The following is a 14,846-nucleotide window of genomic DNA, read 5'->3' as shown; positions in this document are numbered from 1 at the left end:
ATCACACTACCCAATAAGGAAACTCATTTATCACTAATAATTAGGGATGCACCGATATGGAAATTCTTGGCCGATACCGATATTTAATACAACAATCTAGCCGATAGCCGATAACGATACCGATATTTGTTTATTACTTGAATAATATGAAAAACAGAAAAATTGACAAGTGTAACTTTAGATGCCATGGATGTTCACACCGGACCCGCATTTCTCCGCGCCGGTCAGCCCGCGATTCTCCGCTTGTTGTTGTATGTAACCCGTTCAATGTCGGGTGTCGGGGGTAAATGACATATTCTCCAAGCAAGCCTTTAGCCCCCCCACCTCTCTCTTTTTATCTATATGACTGCTTGTGTGGCTGTAGTGGATGGGCAGAGGGGGACATTTAATTATGTGATTGGGAAAATTGGGAAAATTGGGAAAATTAAAACTTCAGGACAACAGAAGGGGAATACAAAGTATGGGATGCGTATTTGATCATTTATATCATATAAAATATGTCATTTACATCGTTTAAAATCATTTTTCAGTCTGTTTCCTGGCGCGATACGCTCGCTCGCACGGCGCAACCAGCGGTGAAGGGCGCTGGCACGGCACGGCGCATCGCAGCCCATGTGAACCGCACAAAGGTTTAACAGGGGGGTGGATGGGAGGCGCCTGGCTTTCCTTGGCGCTGCGCTGCGCTTCAGCGCCCGGTGTAAACCCGGCGTCAGTGTACCATAATCTGGATGCCAGATTGGCAGGCTGCAGAAAACATACCAATGAACATCGGCCAATGTTATCAGTGAAAGTCAAGTTTATTACCGATACGCCGATGGCAGTAAACGAGGCGAATATCGGCCGCTACCGATATACGGCCGATACATCGGTGCACCACTACTAATAATTGAGTTATTATCACTATCTCATTAACCTTTGCACTTTGTCTGGCACATTTTAAATTTGGTTTTTGTCATCATTAATTCTATCATTTTAAGTTTTTTTAGGGAAGGTGCAATATTCAACTCACTTTTATTTTGCATTATTATTCTGGGTCTTACATGATATGTCCTTGTGTACTGTTTTTTTTGTTGTTTGTTGTACAATTTACTGTTCTGCAGCTGCTCTAGCACTTTGGCCCAAGACAAATTTCCCCATGAGGACAATAAATTATATTTGATTTGTTTTGATTTGATATCTGTGTAGCTCAGATAGTAGAGAGTCTGCCTTTCTATTCCACTATTGTGAAAGTGCTAATCAGTGGCCATTTACATGAGCATTATTGTGTATATTTTAGAGAGAAAAATGAAGGAGAAACCTAATTCGATAGAAGAAAGAAAATTAGGAAAAATTATCACAAAAGAGACATTTGTGGTGATCATCTGCCTGCAATATTTCTAAAATAGTACATAAAATAATGCCTGTCTCCCTGCTGGTTCAAAATCAAGTCAAGTGGGGTCAGCCTTTTCCAGCTTTCCACGCCATAGGGTTGTATAGGTTGTGAATGCTGCCGTTTGGGAAGTAAGCCTGCAACATTTACTGGGAAAATCAAAAAGGAATATTTGGGAGACTGAGGCAAGATTCAAAGGGATGGAGGCAGTGTTCTGGGCCCCGGCAGGTCACCCGGCCCTCCCCCATCCCCTGGCTGACAGAAGTTCATGTTAGTCCCTCCCTCCCTCTCCAGTGTTAGATGAGGAGCTAGAGGGAGAGGACCCGGACTCAGAGACTATCTTCTCTTCTAAGGATAACTAATTATCCTGTGGGTAGCAAATGTCAGGCAGCACCTTGAAAGGATAATTAGCTTGGTGTTTAGAAGAGGTCATTGGCAGGTCAGCCAGGGCTCTGGCTATTGCCCTCCCTCAAAACCTCATGGCAACCATCTCTGGATTTGAGAAGGATGTGAACAAAAGCTTTGTTCTTGGACAAGCTACCAGCCCCAGCAGGAGTTGTGGTGCTATGGATGGCATGCTACCCTAGCTGAGCTATGACTACACAGACACATTGGCTAACAATGGCACCATCATTTGTCTCTAACTTTTTAACATGTCCGGTCAGGAACAGGAAGGTAGACTTCAGATGGCGTTCTCATGCCTCTCCCACCTTAAGAAAGGAGCTAGCAGATGCCTCAGGAGGGGCTGGGTTGTAGCACATGCTACTTTTATGGGACAGCAGTGATGTGATTAATAAAGAAAATACACTGATACATTGCTGCTGCTGCTGTTAATACTGTGAGTGAGAGTTAACGACGATAGAAAGAACAGAGCATGAAATATAAAAAGATCCAATTCAAAGGTGGAGGCAAAAAAACAAACACTGTCAGAATGTGGGGGAACTTGTTAATCACCTGTTTATATTTTAATCATCCAAAACTGCAGGATTCTAAAATTCAGAGCAGTTGTCATGTCCCTAATCTATAAAATTTTAAATAATTATTATTATATGCTTGTGTTTGTACTGGGATGGTTCGGTTCCATCGGCCGATCTGTGTGATACTGGACTCAGTTCAGCACAAAGATCAAAGACTAATATAATCTATATTAGCTGATCATTTATCATCATGGGTCAAAAAATCTTTGTGATCGCTGAACCCTTGTTTCCTCCTCATCCTTCCATTCGCGTGCATCCATCACGCAGCATTACGCACCAGTGTCACAGAAGTATTTATGTATTTCGAGCAATCGGACCAATTACTTCACATCAGTGGATCCTAACCTCCACTCTGGGATATGTTTTGGAAAGTGAATAGTATTTCTTTATTTTTTTTGAGTGATCTCCAGTGCGCTCTGTGCGCCTGATGGCACAGTCACGTTTACTGCAGCGATTTGATGATACACAGTGTTAGAAGATATTATTAAAAACTGTTAATGACTCGGCTCTGTTACTCCGCTGTTTAATGGTATCTGAACATAATTTGCTGTACAATGTTTTATATATTTTGCAATTATAAAGGTTTGTGTGGAACAGTTATGTTGCGCTAGCACAACTAAAGCTGTTGGTTTTAATGTTAAAGATGAAGTGGATCAATAATCTGGCTTCAGTTCACCACCTCACATCTGCATCGCCACTTTCCCATCTCCAAAATGTTTGTATGCATGGGTCAGAGTTTGCGTGGAAATGCGCAAATTTTCCCGTCAAGTCAATTTTTTCTGGGGACTGACCCTTGGGTGGTGTTCATCATGTCCCATGGCTACCATTTGTAGTTGTTCTTCTGTATCGAGGTTGACCCCTTTCACTATTGTGACCAACCCTCAATATGCACATGTGCTGCGGACAGAATTTATCACTATCAGAAGAAAGCCATAGGAGAGGGGGAGAGTGGTTGTACTCCCCAAACAGGACAGAGGACTTTTCCCATTCTGGGTCTTGGGTAAGATAAGATAAGATAAGATAAACTTTATTGATCCACACACAGGGGAAACTCACTTGTTACAGCATTAGGCGGGTCAGAATGAGGTAGACAAGAGAATAAAGAAATATAAAAAGGACAATAAAATAAAAATAAAGAACTAAAGTTAAATAAAAAAATGCTGAATATGTACATTATATACACACAGGATGATTGTACGGGCAAGTAAAATCTGGTTTGTACATAAGAATAAAACGTTTGTTCTAGGGCTGTCAAAATATATTTTTTAACGCATGCGCAGAATGACCCGTTCCATGTACCCATACCCGCACACACGCAGTGAGATCAGAGCTCGTTCACATTAAGCAGCCGGTCAGTGACTTTGTAGAAGAACAGTGAAACACAGAGTTTCTCTGGTCACAGCTGCTCAGTGATCAGCTGCATCATGATCAGAGCAGAAGCTGCAGCTGGTTTGTACCGAGCTGGAGTTTCTGTGTCCTCCTCCACTCTGCTCTCACTTGAACTAATAAACACTCATCACTAGTTATCAGGACCTGATCAGTACATGAAGTAACTTAGTGTTTGTTTGATTCGCTCCAGAGTTTATGAGGCTGCATTTAAACATCATGAAAATGACTCAACATGTTGTGCTCAGTGCAACACGAGACGTGACGCTCACAGTCAGGACTCAGTGTTAAAATGAGGGGAGCGACACACAGACATGATCCGACACCATTGAGTCATAACCAAACACGTGATCGTACGTTTGTCACCTAAATCATCCCAATAAAAAATGAACTATGAACGTGAACTAGTTCATTTTCATCTGCATTCACATTTAATTGTGTAAAGGTTTGGTTGTTTGTTTGATTTAAAAAAGAAATGAAAAAAGTTTTATTCATCCATCCTATATTTGCTAAAAAAAAAAATAAAAAGAGCAAAGGCCGCAATTGTTTAGGATAAAGGTCATCTTTGAGTTTGATAAAAAAAAAAAGATTCTAAATAACATCCTATGTTTGCTCAGAGGCATAGCAAAGAGACAGCAAAATTGAATTATGGCGTGGTATGTTTTAGTTAGATTTTATTTTATTTTTCAATCTTAATAACTATCATTTGGACTTGTCATCAATAAAAAAAATAATGTTAAATGTATATATCTGCTTTCTGTCATTTATCTTTCCGTTCCCACAACAATATACATAGAAAATGGGGATTTTTCGGGCATTTAGAAATGGTGACTAATCGTGATTAATCACAGCTACCCTGTGATTAATCTGATTAAAATGTTTAATTGTTTGACAGCCCTAGTTTGTACATAAAAACAAATGTGCAAAAAGTAGCTTTCTCTTAAAAATAATGCAAATAGTGTAAGTAACATGACCAGAGCAGCATTTATTTTCCCTTCTGGATGGTGTTGTACAGACTGACAGCACTAGGAATGAAGGACCTGCAGAAGTGTTCCTTCTTGCACTGTGGGTGGAGCAGTCTGCTGCAGATAGAGCTGCTAAGGGCCCCCACTGTGTCATGAAGGGGGTGAGAGGTTTTGTCGATGATTGAATTCTTTGAATTTAATTCCTCCTGTCACCCACCTCCTCAGTGGAATCCAGAGGGCAGTCCAAGACTGAGCTAGCTCTCCTAACCAGTATATTTAGTCGTTTCCTGTCCCTCTCACTTCATCCAAACCCCCAGCAGACAATGGCGTAGAACACTGCGGAAGGCACCACAGTGTCATAAAAAGTCCTTAATATTGTCCTGCACACTCCGAAGGACCTCAGTCTCCTCAGCAGATGGAGACGACTCTGGCCCCTCTTGTAAAGGACGTCTTTGTTTGTGGACCAGTCCAGTTTGTTGTTGAGGTGAACACCCAGGTATCTGTAGTCCTTCACGATCTCAATGTCCACATCCTGGATGTTCACCTCTCTGGTCTGGGGCGACTTCCTGCGAAAGTATATCACCATCTCCTTTGTCTTGGTGGCATTGATGTAAAACGAAGTAACGAACACTGCTTCCAAGTACCCATCTGACAGAAGCACTGGCACTTCCTTTTGAATCCCCGAACATGTACCAGGGAGGCTGTGGTTCAGGGCGTACACTAACCAGAAGGTCCCTGGTTCGATCCCCAGCTCTGTGTCTTTAGGTAAAGACAGTGAACCCTAAAATAGCTCCTCACGACTGTATAGAGTGAAAGACAGCTAAACGGTGCAGTCCCCAAGGCTGCCCTGTAGGTGGCCCTGCTTTTGGAGCAACTTGAATAATGGGTTTCCGCCATTTCTTCAAAAAGAACAAGTTCCAGCCATCCCAAGTGAACACATTTCTGGGCCTGGTTCTGGACTCCAGGAGGGCAACCATTGTCGCTTAACGATTTGGAACCGTTGTTAACTGTTGTTAGCCAAGCCACGTTAGCTGCTGCGGATCCACCCAGCTTATCCCCTGCTAGCAGCCCCTCGACTTCTCCCGAGCAGCCGGAAGCCCAGGGCGGCTGGGTGACTGTCCGGAGGGGGAATAGTTCTGAATCAAAGCCCACAATTAAGGACACACCAGTTCATGTTTCATACTGATTTTCTACACTCAACAACACACCCGTTGAAGTAAACTCTGATCATTGGTGACTCAGCCTTAAGAAATGTGAGGTTAGCGAACACAGCGACCATAGTCAATTGCATGCCAGGGGCCAGAGCGGGCGACATCGAGTCCAAACTGATGCTGCTGGCTAAAGCTAAATGTCTTTTAAGCTAGCTGTAGTTAAACCCCTTCTCAAAAAGCCCACTCTGGACTCAGAGGTTTTAGCCAAGTACAGAACAATATCGAACCTCCCCTTCCTGTCTAAAATCCTCAAGAAAGTTGTAGCAGTTGTATCAGCTGTGTGGATTTCTCTAGGAAAGCAATCTATATGAAGACTTTCAGTCAGGGTTTAGAGCTCATCCCAGCACGGAGACAGCCTTGGCAAAAGTCACTAATGACCTTCTAATAGCTTCAGATCAGGGGTTTGTGTCTGTCCTCGTCCTGTTAGATCTTAGTGCAGCATTCAACACTATTGACCATCAAATTTTATTACAGAGAATAGTTAATTGGTATTAAAGGAACCACCCTGAACTGGTTTAAATCCTATATACAGATCAATTCCAATTTATGCAATTAGTAATGAGTCATCAGTGCGCACCAAAGTTAACCACAGTGTTCCTCAGCCCAATTTTATTCTCATTATATATGCTTCCACTAGGAAACATTATCAGGACACACTCTGTAAATTTCCACTGCTATGGGGATGACACTCAGTTATACTTGTCAATAAAACCAGAACAGTGTCAGCAATTAACTAAACTCCAAGCATGTCTCAAGGACATAATAACCTGGATGACTCGCAATTTTCTCTTATTAAACTCAGATAAAACACAGTTTCTAATACTCAGCCCTAAACACCTTAGAGATACATTATCTAATGTTATAGCTGCTAGATGGCATTGCCCTTGCTTCCAATGAAACAGTCAGGAATTTGGGAGTGATCTTTGATCCCGATTTGTCCTTTGATTCTCACTTAAAACAAATATCTTGGATTGCCTTCTTTCACTTACGTAACATCTCAAATATCAGACATGTCCTGTCTCAAAAAAATGTGTCCACGCCTTTGTTACATCCAGACTTGATTAGAATTTAAAATTCTCCTCCTCACCTACAAGTCCCTTAATAGTATGGCACCATCATACCTTGAAGAGCTCATAGCACCATATCACCCCACTAGAGCACTGCGCTCCCAGGCTTACTTGTTATCCCTAAAGTCTCTAAAAGTAGAGTAGGAGCCAGAGCTTTCTGCTATCAAGCTCCTTTCCTGAGGAATCATCAGTTTCATCTTGGACATACATGGGGCAATCTACTCCAAACTTCAAATGTACGACAAGAGTCCCTGCCTATTTTTTCTTCAGGGCCCGAGCACTGACAGTGCAAGGAATTGTTTTTGCTCTGATTCTTCTTCTTCTTCCTCGTCTTCTTATAAATGAAACTCAACATATTGTAAAACTCAGGAAACACTCAGTGTTCAGGAAAGTGCGTCCAAAAATGGCACAACCCCCCCTTGCTTACATTCAATGAGGTGCTTTCTATCATAGACTGTATATATAGATGGACGTAGTGTCCGTGACGTCACCTTGCCGGTGCTGACTCCTAGTTCCTGGCTAACCAATAAATTGGCAAAGAGGAGGAGTGCGAGTGAAGAGTGACAGCTGAGCCACGCCCGCAGAGCTCAACGTTACCTGGTTAGCTCAGGCTAAGGAGCTAGGCTACATGCTACCCGCTGCCGCAAACCGGCTGCGGTGTTGTTGTTTCGGGATGGTCGCAGTCTTTACAACGAACTCACTAAAGGTAAGTAACCTTGAAACTATACAACAAAGCTTTATCTATTATCATAATCATATGCTTACATGCCTCAAGTGGTTTTAAATATGTAATTGTTGTAAGTTACCGTTTATTTAACACGTCTAATGAACAGATTGAAGCAAATTAACTACATTACTACAGAGTCGTGGGTTTGGTTGTCACTTGATTTTAATAAGTTAATATCAATACGCTACATGTGTAAATTGCATGTGATAGTAACTATATGTTTCACAAATGTTCTGATACAGGCTCGTATAACCACCATTACTATTACCACCTCGTTTATTTAGCCTGTTATGGAATTTACAGTGAATTAGACAGTTTAGATATGATTATAATCTCCACACACCAGTGTTGTAAACAGTTCTCATATTTATTATATAATTATGTTTTCACACTGAGAGAAGTCAAGGGACTTGATGTGGACTGTTATCAACAGCACTGTGAGAGATTATCACCTTGAATATTACAGATGAGGTAGAAAGACATTTTATCTATTTGTACAATGTTTTATTTCTTTCAGTACATTACATTACATTTAGCTGACGCTTTTATCCAAAGCGACTTAAATATGTGCATTTAACCATGAGGGTACAAACCCAGAGCCCAGTACATTGGTTCTGTCTGAAATCTGTGGTGCTTCCACCTGCTGAACACAGAATAAACTGTAAGAACCAGTCTTGGCTGGAACATACACAACATAAAACATCCTTTATAGTGAGTTTAATCTTTCATTACATGAAGCACTGCAGCACCTGATGTCCTCAGCATCCACTGTGGCAGCAGCAACATGGTGGAGATCGGCAGCTTCAGGCTGGTCAACATGAGGACGACCTGCACCAGCTTCATCTGCACAACACTTCATGTTTTGCTCCCTTAACTAAAGATGGCCTGCAACTGTTTAGAGTTGGTGGTCATTGCTAAGTGTCATGGATAATATTGAGTCAATTTCTATATTCATTATGGTTGGTAAAAACAATGAACACGGTTATAACCATGTTCATTCTTTACTTTCTGATTTGATACACTTTAGATATAAACCCAGTGTTTTATTTTTCTTCTTTGCCATAAGAGACAGAACACGGTCAGCACAGCTGTGTCCTTCAGGCTCGTCCGTCCCTAATAACATGACAGGAAACATAAAAGTATGGCATTATTGTAGAGGAAGTGTTACTTATGAACAAAGTTTGTATCCTTATTTTCTGTGGATATTCAACTATGTATTTGAATATGGTTTTGGATTAAACAGTGGACTACCAAGACAATGAATGTGCAGTATGGAGTTCTTCCACATTAATAGTATTGCATATATAATTTAATGCATTATGTATTATGTGCAATACTTTGCTTTGATTGTTAGTAGGTTATGACAACAGGTCTGTACCTGGAGTCAGTGTTGAAGTGATGACTCTCAGTGTTCAGTCTGGTTGGATTCCAGTTGTGTCTCATGTTGGACATCCACAGGTGCAGGCTGTCTGAGTCACCTAGAGGAACATTCAACACAAATACACAGATATGTAAAGTCATACATGTGCCAGGTTAACTCCTTAACAGACTTTTACATGGTAAAAATAAAAGTGTATTACTTCAAAGTTCATCAGATCATAATCACTTCAGCTTAGGAAATAGGTGGTGGACATCAGCCTCAGGTTCTCTATGTGACTGTCGATTCTAGTAAAGTTACACTTCCTATAATTTATTTATATGTGACAAAAAAATACATTATTCTGCATGTCCACTTATTTAACACACGAAAGACAGATTCAGTAAAGTCTGTTTAAGATTAACGATGTAAACTGAATGTAGCCGACTGGTTTAGTTTTCACTGTAACACATTAACACCAATACTCTGAATAAAGCTTTAGGAGACGTAATGCTACTTTAAACAGCTGCTCTTAAAATGCAGATGTGACTTTAAATACTTATGTTTGAGTTGATCATAGTAAATCTGTTTCTGCAGAATAATAATCTGTGTTTGTTGTAAAAATTTAACTATTTAAATTCAACGTTACTTTACCGTACAGCCACAATAACAAAGTTCAGCTCAACGAGTTTCCCACTGCAGCAGCTGCACTAACATTATTTCTTGAACAATAATCTAATATGACATTAATACTGAAGTTACTAACAATAACGTAGTCTAATGCTTCTCTCTGCTGTGTGGACCGGTTCATGTCGGTTTAATAACTCCCGTACGGTCTCGTTAGCATCTCCATTACTGCTGGTATCTTGCCTGCAGGCTAGCGGAGCTAAGCTAACAAGCCAGGTACAGAGACACCGATACCTGCTAATCACTACTAACACATTAATAAAATACAGTATTTTACTTACCACAGAAACAGGAGCGCAGACGTCTTTAACTTCCCCGTCAGGAGAACCAGCCGAACATCAAACCGTATTATTCATCCGATATGTGAGTGAAAACTTCTCCACGGACTCAGGTCGTGTTCAGTGACGGGGATTAGCCTGTTAGCTCAGGTGAAGCCGAGCAGGCAACAGGCTAGGAGCTGGAGTGGCGAGCTAACGGGGACGTCACCTGTCCATCAAGTGATAATTATTCATAATTTCAAACCTCTATATAATTTAAACGAGTGAGTTAGAAAAAAATTCTGCTCTAAAGTCGGGCTTTTTAACATGGGAGTCAATGGGAATTGACTCCTTCTTGGAGCCAGCCTCAAGTGGCCACCCAGTGAACTGCAGCTTTTTGTACGCATTGGCCTCATCGCTCAGCCCGGGTTGCTGCCGCTTGCTTTCTATTGATCTACTCTCGCCTAGAGAAATTAAATTAGTCACACGTGTATCATGAGTTTTGACCGTGCTACAAAATCCTACTCCTCCTAAAGATTTCATAATAATAAATAATAATGGCTTATATTTGTTTAGCACCTTTACATATGTTTTGTGAGGACAAAGCAGTAGAGAAAAGTAAAAAGTAATGATACAAATACAGATCATCCTTGAACAGATCCATAAGCTAATATTCAGAAAGCGTCATAGCGCGCCCTACCTGTAACAGGAAATGTCATGTTTTATATTTTGGTGTCCTGCGGCCAGCCCATTTACCCGACGCATGTAAAATTTTGTCAGGAGAGCCTAAAAAAGTTGGTGATGCAATACATGGCATGGCGGCGAATCTTGATGTCTCGCTATTAACCTTCAAGTAGCTGTAACTTCTATGTTTTTACTCCAATCATTGTCAAACTTCTTATGTGTGATAATGAACTCGCCCGGAAGACATCTATGTTCCAATATACTATTATAGTGACAGTCCCCCCTAGCTGTGACAGGAAGTACCATGTTTTATACTTTGACATGCTGTACCTAGCTTTTTCCTTTGATCCACCTCAAAATTGATCAGTGAAGCCCTGAGAGGCTGGTGACACCATGTTGTGACACTTAAGCCTTTACATTGAACGGTGATGTCGTGACCTTTGATGGAACACCAAATAGGAAGTGGTTGTAACATCATTGCACATGCTTCAATCTGCCTAAAATTTGACATGTACAGTGAGAGTCACTACGTGGATACATCCTAAGGACAATATTTGGCTGCTGAGGCAGAATGGCTCAATAACACCACTACACCACCTCTCTGGTTCAAATTTCAATGGAATAACTGAACTTCTCACAGCCGACTCCAGACTGCAGGGACGAGCTCTAACATCCTTCCCAAGTGAGTGCCTCTTGGTGGGTGTGTTAGCTGGGACGCGGCAGCTTCGGCGTGGTCGTGTCACTCCCCCACTGTCGACAGGCGAGGGCATGCTCATACTTGCTTGCAAGTCTAGTTACAAAGTAATTTGGCATTGCTGCTCCCTTCATCTCTATCAGACATTTCCTGATGTACAAATACTTTAAAAACATAGACACACTTTCCAATATGTTACAAAGTGTTTCATCTAATCAATGTTGTAAATACTGTTATCTTGCTGATGTTCTCAGTTACACGTGGAATCTATTGCACTTCTGTCTGTCCTGGGAGAGGGATCCCTCACATGTGGCTCTCTCTGAGGTTTCTACATTTTTCCCCCCTGGTAATAGGGATTATTGGTAGTTTTTCCCTATATTCTTGTTGAGGGTTAAGGGCAGAGGATGATGCAACTTGTTAAGTTTTATGAGATAAATTGTGATTTGTGATTATGGGCTATATAAATAAAATTTGATTGATTGATTAAGCCCTATGATCAGTTTTTGAGCAGTACTAATTTTGAGAAAAATAAATTTTCAATCAGAGCAGCTTTTTCAACAGGACAACATTGGAGTGACAATCTCTGCAGGCAAAGATATAACCATAACAACAACTCTACATCCCTGTAGCACTTTCCTAGCGCCTCTGCAATGCAGAATAGAGTAGTCTTTAATCACTCACAAACACCTTCAAAATATAGCCGCTAATCCAACTCTGCCTAATCTTTGCCCTCACCAGGGTTAAATCCATAGACTGTATATAAAATGGACGTAGTGTCCATGACGTCACCCATTGGATTCTAAAGAGTGAATTTGAGGCTCATAGTAGGCGCCACCCGTCACCATCTTGCCGGTGCCTGACTCCTCCTAGTTCCTAGCTAATCCATTAATGGTCAAAGAGGAGGAGCGCGAGTTGAGCTGAGGTGGGCCGAGTGAAGGCTGACAGCTGAGCCACGCCCACAGTGCTCTACGATACATGGTTAGCTCAGTAGTATAAATATCTGGGAGTGTTCATAGACCGTAAACTGGATTGGGCTAAGAACACTGATGCCTTCTACAAGAAGGGCCAGAGCCGCCTCTATTTCCTGAGGAGACTGAGGTCCTTCAACATCTGCCAGACTATGCTGAGGATGTTTTGACTCAACAAAATGATCCACAAGGCCAGTGACGATGTGGGGGTGGACCTGGACTCTCTGACAGCGGTGTCTAAGTTACATGCCATCGTGGACAATGTCTCCCACCCTCTCCATGACGTGCTGGTCAAACACTGCACCACATGCACCACAGAGCGCCACAGGAAGTCATTCCTGCCTGTGGCCATCCAACTATACAACTCCTCCCTCTGAGTGTCAGACACTCTGAGTCAACAGACTGGACTCATTACAATGCCAGCAATATCCGCACATATCCATGCTTGCACTAAATACTCAATGTACAGAACGCACATATTGTATATATTTCAAATTTTATTTTATTTTATATATATTTTTTAATCTTTATATGCTTATATTTTCTACTCTTGCATGGAGCTATTGTAACAAACAAAATTTCCCCCTGGGATCAATAAAGTATTTCTGATTCTGATTCTTCTGTCCCTTGTTAACAAATTTAGAGAGAGGACCTGATACTGAAACATTTAAAATAATTATACTGTCAGATTACACTTTCTACCTGAAGATTTGTAATGAGTCTTACATTCAGCAGCGGATCAACTGGAAGTACAATTTTAACAGTCATCACATCAAGAAAAAACTGTGGGGGAGGTGCTATTGATTTTTGAAAGCTATTTGGCGCCCCCCAGTGTCATAAATTTGGCAAAATGTCAATGTCTTTTGAAACAGTTAATGCCCTCTTTTCCTAAGGTACACATCATAATGTTGTAACTTTTCTCAAGTGTACCATACAACAAATGTGACAGGTTAAAATCACTAAGAGAAAATGTTCACTTTGGCCTGTCTTGGTTCAAAGCCAGCTCACCACAACAAGGTGCAGGCCATAAGTGGGAACATATAATAGGGGAAAAACATACAAGAAACTGAAAAGCGTGGGTACAAGATGTACGTACAGGACGTAAGGAGAGAGAAAAAAGATAAAATACAAAGATACAACATTGGAGAACACATATACAAAGGTGAAAAGAGAGGGTGGGTGATGGTGAGAAAATTAAATAGCATCACTTAATGCAACAAAATCTATAGTTTCAATTCTGAATAATTAAAACAATGCATCCCTTGACTAAAATTACACATTTCATTATATCATTTAATCAAAAAAGAATCTAATGTCCCATCAAATATTGGTATAACTTTAATATTATCCCTTGACCTAATGAAAAAAAAGTGGTCAGAACAAGTAGTAACGATTCAGAATATCTAGAACTACCCCAGAACTTGATCCACAGAGCCATGGATTTGAACTGTGCATAAAAAAATTTGATTATCAGAATTTTTTTTTTTTTACATTCTTTAGATTTTTTGGGGTGAATATTTTAATATACAGTGAACTGTTCCTTGACTTGTAAAAACAATCCTTTAAAACTATCTACATAAAAATGAACAGGGAGCTTGCATATGTATTTTATATGATACAGTTAACACATCAATATCACCTTGGTCCTGTTTATGCAGACTCCGGTGGATGTTAGTGACATATCTTCATTTGTCTACTTTAGCATCATCAGGTGTTCCGGGCTTTTAATTGCAAAAGCGTTACAAGCCGAACCTGAGGGTACACTGAGGCTAAAGGTAAATCTGACTGTCTACTGGCTTGTAGGGCAGTACTAGCCATGTGGCCCACCCTCTGTGCCTTTTTAAAGTTAACACCTACTGTCACAGGTAACAGAGTCAAAAGGTCTTTCAGTTTAGAACATAGGACAAGATGGAGAATATCCAGCCACCAGCCTCAGAAATGACCAACAAATCTCTATAAAAATTGATTATTTTGTGAGTTTTTTGCGAACTACCTTGCCTTCTGTTATCTTCTCCAACCCTCACCTTCACCTACTGCTGCAGAAACACTCATTCATGCTTTTGTAACATCCAGACTTCACTACTGCAACAGTTTACTCTTTGGTGCCACAAACAAAGTCCTTCACAAATTCTTGTATGTCCAGAACTCTGCTACCCGCCTACTTACCAGTACCCGCTTAACTGATCACATCACCCCAGTCCTCCATGATCTCCACTGGCTCCCGGTAAAATACAGGATAACCTTTAAGATCCTACTCACCACCTATAAGACCCTCAACAACCTGGCTCCCCCCTACCTTTCCGACCTTCTCCACCAGCACACCCCTACCCGGCACCTCAGATCTGCTAATGCCTACCTCCTTCATTTCCCTAGGACCAAGCACCGAACCTGGGGTGACAGGGCATTTTCAGTCGCCACCCCCTCTCTCTGGAACTCATTACCACCCCACATCAAAAATGCCTCAACCCACCTCTTCAGACTTGCCTTCCCCAGCTAA

At 41.2% G+C, this 14,846-nt stretch overlaps 1 pseudogene; it reads left to right on the top strand.

Moving 5' to 3' along the window:
* Window positions 1-14,846, top strand: part of LOC118116754 — a 42,688-nt pseudogene extending 27,842 nt beyond the window's left edge.

This window comes from Hippoglossus stenolepis, chromosome 10, assembly GCF_022539355.2.
Source record: "Hippoglossus stenolepis isolate QCI-W04-F060 chromosome 10, HSTE1.2, whole genome shotgun sequence".
In the NCBI taxonomy this organism is placed as follows: Eukaryota; Metazoa; Chordata; class Actinopteri; order Pleuronectiformes; family Pleuronectidae; genus Hippoglossus; species Hippoglossus stenolepis.
Note: the sequence above shows the minus strand (reverse complement) of the source record. Positions and strands in the feature narration are given on the sequence as shown.